We start from the raw sequence: 10,726 nt of genomic DNA, 5'->3' as shown, positions 1-10,726 counted from the left end.
GTGGCTATATTGTTCATGAATTGATTCAAATGAATCAAACCGATTTTGTTTCAATTGTGTCTATGTATAAAGATCTAAGCAATTGAACAACTCTTGAACTAGTTCTTATGAGTCATTTGAACTAGTTATGAGAAAGATGAGTACAGTTAATATGAAAGTGCTCATATGGATAACCATTGGTTAACTATTTGTGAACCAACTAAGTGTACACGTTTAGGTACGGTCACTCAAACCTAAATGAATATATTTCATTTGTGTGTGACAAGCTAAGTTCCGATCTAATGGTTGAAAGATATTAGCTTGGATAAATCAGGTTTTTCATCTAACGGTGAATATTGAATGCTTTGTTACCAAGGTAACTTGGATTGCAAACCCTGATTTGAAAACTATATAAAGGAGACATCTAGCAATTGGAAAAATTAATCCCCATACCTCCTGTATGATACTAGTTGGTTTACTAGAGTCGATTCTCCTTTAACCGTAGGTTTCTTCTCGAGACACCCTGTCGGTTAACAACTTGAAGACTTCATTGGGATTGTGAAGTCAGACGAAACTACTTCTCTTGTAGTTGAGCGATCTGATCTTTCCATTTTCTATCGCACGAGTTCAATTATAAGACTGACTTGAGATTATATCTCCGATAGGGCAAGATAAAAAGAAATCACAAACATCTTCATCTCATCGTTTGTGATTCCGCAATATCTAGTTTCGCTACCATACGATTTAGATTATTGTGAGGTGATTGATAATTCTAGTATGTTCTTCGGGAATATAAGTCTGGGTTACCGATTTCCTGTTCACCTTGATTTTATCAAAACACAGAACAAAACTTTTAGGTTTATCTGTGGGAGACAGATTTATCTATCATCGTAGACTTTTCTATGTGATACATATTTGTTTATTAAAGTCTTTGACTTTGGGTCGTAGCAACTCTTGGTTGTTGGTGAGATCATCTAAGGGAATCAAGTGCGTAGTATCCTGTTGGGATCAGAGACGTAAGGAGCGCAACTGTACCTTGAATCAGTGTGATATTGATTAGGGTTCAACTACAGTCCAGACCGAAGTTAGTTTGTAGTAGGCTAGTGTCTGTAGCGGCTTAATACAGTGTGGTGTTCAATCTGGACTAGGTCCCGGGGTTTTTCTGCATTTGCGGTTTCCTCGTTAACAAAATTTCTGGTGTCTGTGTTATTTCTATTCCGCATTATATTTTGTTATATAATTGAAATATCACAGGTTGTGCGTGTGTATCGATCAATTGTGAAATCCAACCTTTGGTTGTTGATTGGAAATTGATTGATCCTTGGATATTGGTCTTTGGTACCATCCAAGTTTATTATCCTTGTATTTGATAAAGACTCACAGATTTCTATTTGCTTGAGTAAACTCAAATCAAGAGATAGATATTAACTCCTCGATATACTTTTCTCTGGATTGAGTCTGACTGTCTAGTTGATTCTTTAGAAAGTACATTGGAGTTAGTCCATACAGCTTGCTAATCGAAATATTGGGGGTGGTTGTTAGACCCCCGCTTTTCAGAGATGACTTATATTATCTATATAATATTGCAAATTATTCTTATATGAAGGTAAGTTCCTTAAGACGTGACCGGAAAAATTATGACTTATTCCAATATGGAGTTTATTCTTAAATATAACTGGCCCAAATCGGGACCAGAAATTTTTATTCTTATATGGAGGTTATTCCTATATGGAGTATTCTTATATAGAGGTTCTACTGTATATCAATAACACTTGACCTTATTGATCAGTGTTGTCTATCCAGAACTTACAGGGCCGGACAAAAGTATGGACCTATGTTTTTCACATGTTGACACTTTCTGGTCCATGAGTCAATATTACCTGAAATTCCTAAGGTTTATTTGGAGTACAAATGTAGGGATGAAGATGCTCAAATTAGTTCAACAACTTGATATTAAAGAACTTCTGAAAAGTATAGAAAGTCCAGAACAATGCAACCTTTTCAAAAGTAAATAACTAGGTGAGGAGACTAACAACTTGATTTGTAGCTGGGTCAATGACCTTAATTCCATTGTCTGACTGAGAGAATCCAAGCAAACAGTGCATACAGATCACCCTACACCCAGTTTTAAGCTATATTCTTTTATTGCCCTAGCATCAGAAAATATCAATGCCTACAAAAACCAATAAAGTATCAAAATAAGAAAGCATGAAAAGTTGCCACTTGTTGGGCCGAGAACTTTTCATGCTTCCACAATGCAACATAATTGGTTCTAGTGGCGAATCTCGTTGTATAAACCAGTGTCAAGCAATACCAATTCTGATTAAATGCAAAGTGACTCTCAACTCAGCCTAGAAAACAGAGATACAAAATACGCAATGAAATTAGAAACAAAACGAAAGTTTGATATAAACTTCAAAGTTAAGGGTTTTGCTCACGCATATGACATTCAATCTAAGACTAGATCACTGCTGCAGCAATGGAGTAGGGGGTCGACCAGAAAAAACAAGAAATATGTGCAACATTTATAAACGTTCTAGATTACTTAACCACGGTTTGAAAGTCACATTATCCTGAGAATTTGCAACGGTCCCACTTTACTTAATTTTGAACGTCCGTATCTGTTACAAAACAACCCATGGATCCTTTCTTCTTCGCCCGGTTCTGTCCCAGCAAACCCATTTTTCTGGGTAATTTTGAAACTCACAGTTCATCGATTTGAATTGAATTCATCCAAATTCCTTTGACCTGATTATTAACTCTACTATGGAAGATTTTCGAAGAAAAACGACGTAAAATCTATGATAATCGAAAAATTAAGATTTCATGAAAACTTTTTTTTGATTGAAGTTTCAATCTAGAAATTCTTTGATCATGGATGATTTTTTTCGGAAAGTCTTTCGATTTATAAGAGATATTATGATTAAGATCTCTCTACTGCAAAAAGTTTGAAGAAAAATGATCGAGATTTATTCAATTTTGAGGACCATAAAAGTGTGACGGACAAAATCCATATGAGTCACCCTATAAGGTCTCCCTTTGGTCGACCAAAAAATACAGATTTCATTCCTTCGTAAACCTATCCATGCAATGTGACGATTTCTGTAATGACCCGTTGTGTTACAGTTAATACGACAGAAACTTACCAAACTTCCAAAGTCTAAAATAGCTTTGTCAATCTCGTGCCACAATGTCATCTCCATGAATAAAGAGATAAATAAATGATAAAAATTGGTAATGTCGAACTAAAATCTCATCTTGGAACCGTGAAAGAAAAAGAAAGATTGCATCATTTGCACTGAATTAGTTAAGTGTTAAGTTGAAATTACATTGGAGGATAGAAATAAGATGACAAAGAGAAGCCGAGGAAGAGCAGGCTGCCGACCATTGCAACTGTTCCTTGTGAGATCTTTGAAGCCAACATGCTTCCTCCTACTACAGCCATTGATGTGCAGATATATGGTCTCCAACGGCTACCCCAATTGCGTTTTTATGAGTTGCTAGCTGCGGGTACAAAAATTGCACAACAATCAGTGACACTTTCTAAATAATACCCAACTGAAAATTAGACTTTCCTTCAACCATAATTGAGTGAAATTTATACACACAATCGCAACTGACTAAAGCAAGCATGCAAGAAAATAACTCAGTTTTTATGCAGAGAAATCTTACGGCGATTGTGGCAATCTGACTGCGATCACCCCATTCGGCTACAAATGTCAAAATAAACGACTGCACAAGAAAGTAAACAGAAAACTCCAATTAGAAACGATTACACTGGTAAGATAATGTTGATGAACTTCTTTTCCTATCAAGAGCTAAAGGATAATAATCCATATAAAAGCTTCCAAACTCTCAAGCAGATGTTGAATGAGAGGTCAGACAAATCCATGGAGAAAAGTAACTGTGAAACCATAATAGCATTTGTGAATACCTCTAAGAAGATTGGAGTTCAAAATCTTGATAAAAATAAGCGAAAGTTGACTTTCCTTGCCCCCTTCCAACTACTCTTCTACCTATATAATGACAAAAGGAAACTCATACAGATAAGGATCTAAAGTGAAAGTGACAGTATATGTGTGGAATAAGTAATAAATCAAGCATTGACAGACTTTGGCTAAGCTCTATTTTGCCCTAAACAAAAGTTGCTGGGTTTCTTTGTAAGCAAACTTCAACAATTTGTACAACTTCCACAAATATAAGAATGCAATCAGAAGTTTAAGAAAGAGAAACATACTTCTTCTATTCCCTTAGTCTGATTTGCCTTTTCTGATCTCCAAGCAATGTAAAGCAGACCTAACCCGAAGAATGCATCGAGAACTGGATTTATGACAGCATAAAACAACCATTAAACTGAGTGGTACGACTTCCATATTATAGAGAAGAAGAAAAACAGTGCAGCTGATGGACGGACCACTAAATTGAGCAGGCATCCAACAAAAATGAACATCAGCCAACCATCCTCAAACAATTAAAGTAAATACCTGTTGCTGCACTATTTGTGTGCTTCCTTGATATCAAATTTGGCACTATGCGACCAAGTCCAGTAGAAAGCACCTACAAATACAGGAGTTTGACATTCAGAGTACAGAACGTTGACAGTAAATGAAATCCCATTAACAACCAACTAGGAGAAGGTACCATCCAGGACCTACATAATTGGCAAACCCATGCATGCAACACCCACACACAAAAAAAGAAGAAAAGAAAACGAGAATGGGATTAAGGAAAAAGACATTGATGCTTCAAGCCCATCAGAAATTAAAAGTTCTCTTACCGTCATCACAACCAAGGCGGAAAGTGCACCAGACAGAACAATCGACTTTGGGTGGCGCATAGCCATTAGTGCTGCTATCATAAGCGCTTAATCTCCAATCTAGCAGAAATGGGGGTATCAACATCAGATCAAAAATACCAGCAAATATGCATTGGTTAAGCAAGGATTTATAATAAGCACCTTCTTACATTTATCCATGATTTACAACAGCCATATAAAAGTGGCACTCACTATCTAAAATCCCACATTAAATGGATAACACAATACCAAGTCTGAACATTATTCCAAATTATAGATTTAAGCTAAGAAATTATTTTCTGTGGGGGAAAATGATTTTCAAACTACCACTCTGTGAACAGTTACAAATGCACTAGCACCTTTCTATTAGATGCAAAAGATAAGCAGCACATTGCATCCAGTTGTCATCCATGTGAATAGATAGAACTGAAGAATTTTTTTTTTTAAAAAAAAAAAAACTTTACTGTAGTACATGATAATCAAAGCACTTAACCTTATTGATCAATGTTGTCTATCCAGAACTTACAGGGCCGTATGGGCCTATGTTTTTCACATGTTGACACTTTTGGTCTATGACTCAATATTACCTGGAATTCTTAAGGTTTATTTGGAGTACAAATGTATTGAACAAAGGAGATGATTCAGATGAACATGCTCAAAATAGTTCAATTTGATATTAAAGAACTTCTGGGAAGTATAGAAAGTCCAGAACAATGCAACTTTTTCAAACGTAAATTACAAGGTGGGGAGAATACCCACACAGGCTAAATTCCAAAGATTTTTACTATTAATATAAGATAGTCTAGAAGAAATGGACATCGAAATTAGAAGAAGAACCTGGAGTTCTGAGACATCAGTATCAGTGCCTTTCACCACCAAATGATTCGTAGCTGGGTCAAAGACCTTAATTCCATTGTCTCATTGAGAGAACCCCAGCAAACAGTGCATACAGATCATCTCCTGCACCCAGTTTTACGCTATATTTTTTTATAACCCTAGCATCAGAAAAATACCAATGCCTACAAAAACCAATAAAGTATCAATAAGAGACTGCTTAATAGAAGTGAAGTTGTTGCAGTGCAAGCACCGAAAGGATGAAAAATAGCCACTTGTTGGGCTAAGAGCTGACATTTACTGATTTACCTTCCACAATGCATAATTGGTTCTAGTGGCAAAGCTCCTTGTATAAACCATTGTCAAGCAATACCAGTTGTGGTTTGTTTACCTAATTTAAAAAAACAAAAAAAGCAATATAAGGTCAGGTACACAATTAGAAAAGAGACCTTTTGTTAACGTGTTTACTTAGTAGATGCCTCACAGGAAAAAAAATGACATTGGTGAGGTGAACACTGAGCTTTTCTTAGTATTTTTACAGCAGCATTTCAAAATGCTAACAAGTAAGACTGGTAGCACATTAGTTACAGAGAATTTGTAAATGTCCTTTACGAACAAGAATATATGCACACAATTAAATTCAGCATGTAAAATACTGTTTCAATCTGAAAGTGTTGCATATTGCCCATAACCAGCAGCAAATATTCAGGTGATCCCACCTTAACTTAATGAGTAAACCCGTCCTTTGCTTTTAATGTTTACCACGTTTCTTCAGTGAAATACTTTTAAGTTGTAACTATCAATTATTGTTCTTTATTTTTCTAAGAAAGTAACAATTTGTCAACTTCAGCAAATCTGTAAAAAAGACATGGAGCGCAAAATCTAGAGATACAAAATAAAAGAAATGTCTACAGTAGCTTTGCTTTGCAATCTATCAAGGCATGTGACAAAATGAGCCTTCCGGAAAAAACAAATTTTAACAAGTATATGCATCATTTTTGTGTTATGAAATAATATCATGGTTATGGCCCATGTTTCAGGCCCAACATCAGCAGAACACCCGTACCAAGAAATAGACATCTTGATAAAACTACCACCTTGACGAGAATATAACAAGGTGCAAAATTGAAGATCAGATAAAAAAATGGTTGGAGAGGTCTCTGAGAAACCATAAGTTGGACCACAATCTTACCTAGAATGCTCCTCTTGCTAGAAGGCATAGGCCGAACAAACAGGTTTGCAGCATGTGACAATGCAAGAACCCATGTCTATTAACCTTTTCTGCAAAAGTTTTGCTAACCTACACAAGATAAGCAGGATACACAATTAAACAGCAGAATCATTGCGATGCTCAGAATAATTACTCGACGACCAAAAAAGTAGTGATTAATACACCTTTTCCCTGTCCATTGACCAGGAATGCTTGTTAGGATGTCAACAGTCACCACATCCAAGATGTGTGCAATCTACCAGTCTCATTGATATGGCACACTACACAAAATAGAAGCAGTGGCAGTGGGAAACCTAAATTTCTATCCCATTCAGGTCAGACAATATTGGGTGTTGGTCCAGAAAAGACGTTTAAGCTTCGAAAATTGGATTCATTTGATTAAGTTCGTCTTTCTTTAAGATCTTCATGAACTTAACCAAAGTGTTGACTAACAGAACAAGTAATTTACTAAACTGCACATATTAAGGTAGATAACTTACAAACTTTGCTACACATCCAAGATGTGTACAATTTACCAATCTCATCGATAAGGCACACCAATATAGATACGGTGGCAGTGGGAAACCTAATCTTTATATCAGCCTATTCCATTCAGGTCAGATTACCTTGGGTGTTGGTCAGGGAAAGACTTTTAGGCTTCTATAATTGGATTCACTTGATTAAGTTTTTCTTTCTTTATGATCTTATGAATTTAACCAAAGGGTTGACTAACAGAACATGTAATTTACTAAATCTGCACATATTGAGGTCGATAACTTACTAATTTTGCTCCAATTCCACGCCTTTTAATCTCCTTCACATCACTTACTTGAGCACCATCATTAAACAACATGCACAATAGCTTCAACGTAGTTAAATAATAACACCCACCACACCAGTGACCCATTTGGTTGGAGAGTTTTGAGTAAGCAAGTGCTCGCAGTTATATGCAGAGAAACATCTTCTCATCTCCCTGTACAATATCATTCAGTTCGTCGGGAAATTTGCTGGGTACCATCTCAACTTCTTGCACCTCATTCAAACTTACACCCAGTTTCATCTTCTCAAGTTCGTTAGCTCCACATTTTGCCAAACCATAAGCAGCTTCATTGCGTACTCTAGTACACTTGTAAGGTCTGTATAGTTGAACTCGATTTCATATTGCAGCTCTACAATAGCTGCAGCTTTACAATAGCTGCAACAACTGGAAACAGTTGCTCAAAACTTGCATTACTCATTACACATTTGATTTCTCTTACACCTCTTGCAAACAACAATATCAGCAACCTCATGTTTGGAATTACAAAAGTGATTTAGTATGAGGTGAAAGTTGAAAAGAGTGAGAGTTTTAGAGTTCGATTACTCTTAGTGAATTGATAGACCAATAACCTTGAGCAAGTATCCTTTAACAGGTTGCAAATATCCCACCCTCTGGATCAGTTATCACTTCCCTATCAATCTGATTTTTCACATCATCGTCGTCATCATCATCAGATTCATCTCTATCAGATTCTAGGTCCAATGTATGACAATCACTGAGTGAGTCCACCGACCAGGCATCATCATCTTCTTGGTGATTGAAGTTTTCTTCTCTTAGAATATCAAAAATACTGGAAATATTGATTGAACCTTCTCGCATTAATCATAATACCTTAGTAACATCTCTGCAATCAGCTACACCTCCGAGAGCTAACAATCCTGTATAAATGTGCACATGATTTAGTACTATACCGATGAAACCCTAAAAAAAACTCCCCAAATCGATGAAGAAAAATTAAGAAATCACCAGAACTCATTTCTACTAAACCCTATTAGACCTACGAGATTCTTCCCCTTCTACTATACTGAAGTTTGAATTAGGTAAGATTCTTCAGTTTGTGAATCATGTAAACATTCTGATAAAGATCAAACTATGGGAAACATTATCCCTGAAAAATTAATAACGAAAAAGATTTCAAAAGAAAGATGAACTCACCAGAGGAAAAAAGAATGCAAATAGAACCATAGAGGTTTCTCAAACCAAGTCCAAGCAACTTTGTCTTACCGATTCTGTGGATTTGTGGCTCTCAAATTCCTTAAAAATGTGCTTTCACTCTTGATCTCAACTTCTCTCTCCTAGTTTCTTGCCTCTTTACTCTAATTATCAATGAATTATATTACATTTTAGAGTATCCAACGTTTAAAACAATACGGTACATAGATCTGGAAGACTGGAACCACTACAAAAACGAGTAGTGGCTCTTCATTTCGGTTTTAGAGGTTTTTGTAGTTAACGGTGTGTTGAGAAGGAGGTACTTCACGGTGGTGTTGATTGAAGCGCAGACACTATAGGTCGTACATGCACAATAAGGGTATTTTTGACCAAAAACATACTTTAGGGGGCAAGTTGCTAGGTGGAAGGCTCAATCACTAATTTGTCTCTAGGGGGAAAACTCAACCCAAAAAAGTATCTGAGTGAAAAAATACTTCACGGATAAAAAAAAAAATAATTTATTTTTATCTTAATTTTACGGATAAACCATAAGTCTATTTTTATTCACCAATATTTGGTTTTCTCTACAAACATTTAGGACCGTGCAATGCACGGCCCAACAACCCAAAAATTACATCCACAACATATTTTCCGCAAATATCTGGGCCCGTGCAGAGCACAAACGTCACAACTAGTATTGTATATGAAAGCACGAGCAATACCGAAAGTGTGCACGACATACAGTTAAAGAGCAGCTATAGTAGCTGAGATTGTACATACAGTTAAAGAGCATCTATAGTAGCTGAGTACGACAATGCCAAAATTGTCAAATTGGTGAAAGAGAACACAGGAGCAAAATATTACTTACAGAGTCTGAAGTTGCCTCCTGCTTTGGAATTATCAGTGTTGTAATATGAAATACTCTGTTTTTCTGAAATTGGGGGCAAAAAGTCAGAATAGATATAATATTCATTACAATTTATTGACATCAACGTTCAGAAGAACTTACCAGTTTACCGGCAAGAACATGTTTCTAAATTTTTCTTTTTATTTGCTTGAGCCAACCTCAGGAAACCGTTCATCATATTTACAGGCTGCAAAACGCGCAATTATTTCACGTTATAAAGATTAACTAAACAACCTTTCAATAAAGCGACCCAAGAGCTAATGAACCAATACTTTAGAAAAAATTATAAGAACAAGAGAAGGTGTAGGTTGAAGGGGATTGAATCTTACGATGTGTAAATGCTGATAAGAATTAGAGTCGGATATCTTTGCTGCTCCGGGTCTTGGATCAACAACTTGTGATGGATGTAGCAGGGGATAATTCTGCTGCTTCAGCTCGGCAAGAACTGGAGGAGGCAAAGGTTATCTGATGTTATTCACTTGAAGAAGTTTTTCTAACACTTGAAGAAGCTCTTCTATGAAGTTACCACTAGAACATGATTCCATTGCAGAACTTGACCATCTACCATCATCCAAGGGAAGAACCATGTCCATTGTAGATTTACCAACTCCAGTATCATGCGGTCCACTCTGCAGTCTATTTTCCATTCACAGAAAGAAAACAGAAAACTATGTGTTCATTACAAGTAGAAATATTTCAATAAGAAATTTGTAACATACTTACATGCTACAGAAACATAATCAAACCGGCCCATAAGAACATCATGGACAAAACATATACGTCAAGGAAGCAATGGATATTAATATGGGGACAAAGATGTAGCATTCAAGAAACTAGTTAAGGATAAAGCGAATTGAGTTAGGATCCTGACCCTGAAATCTCCACTGGAGTTGAGTCAATTTTGCTTGGATATTGAACCTGTGTCGGAACATATAGTGAATTAGCCTACGACATATGCAGTTTCTTACAAAACTGAAAAAGGTTTAATGGTTACCTTTAATGTGTTGGATATTGGCGCGATTTTAGGAA

The 10,726-nt window shown here is 36.2% G+C and overlaps 1 pseudogene; it reads right to left on the bottom strand.

The window, feature by feature from the left end:
- Nucleotides 1-3,251: 3,251 nt before the first annotated feature.
- LOC113334135 lies at nt 3,252-9,132 on the bottom strand (annotated as a pseudogene).
- Nucleotides 9,133-10,726: the final 1,594 nt, after the last annotated feature.

Source organism: Papaver somniferum, unplaced genomic scaffold (genome assembly GCF_003573695.1).
Source record: "Papaver somniferum cultivar HN1 unplaced genomic scaffold, ASM357369v1 unplaced-scaffold_135, whole genome shotgun sequence".
Lineage (NCBI taxonomy): Eukaryota > Viridiplantae > Streptophyta > Magnoliopsida > Ranunculales > Papaveraceae > Papaver > Papaver somniferum.
This window is presented reverse-complemented; position numbering and strand designations above follow the sequence as displayed.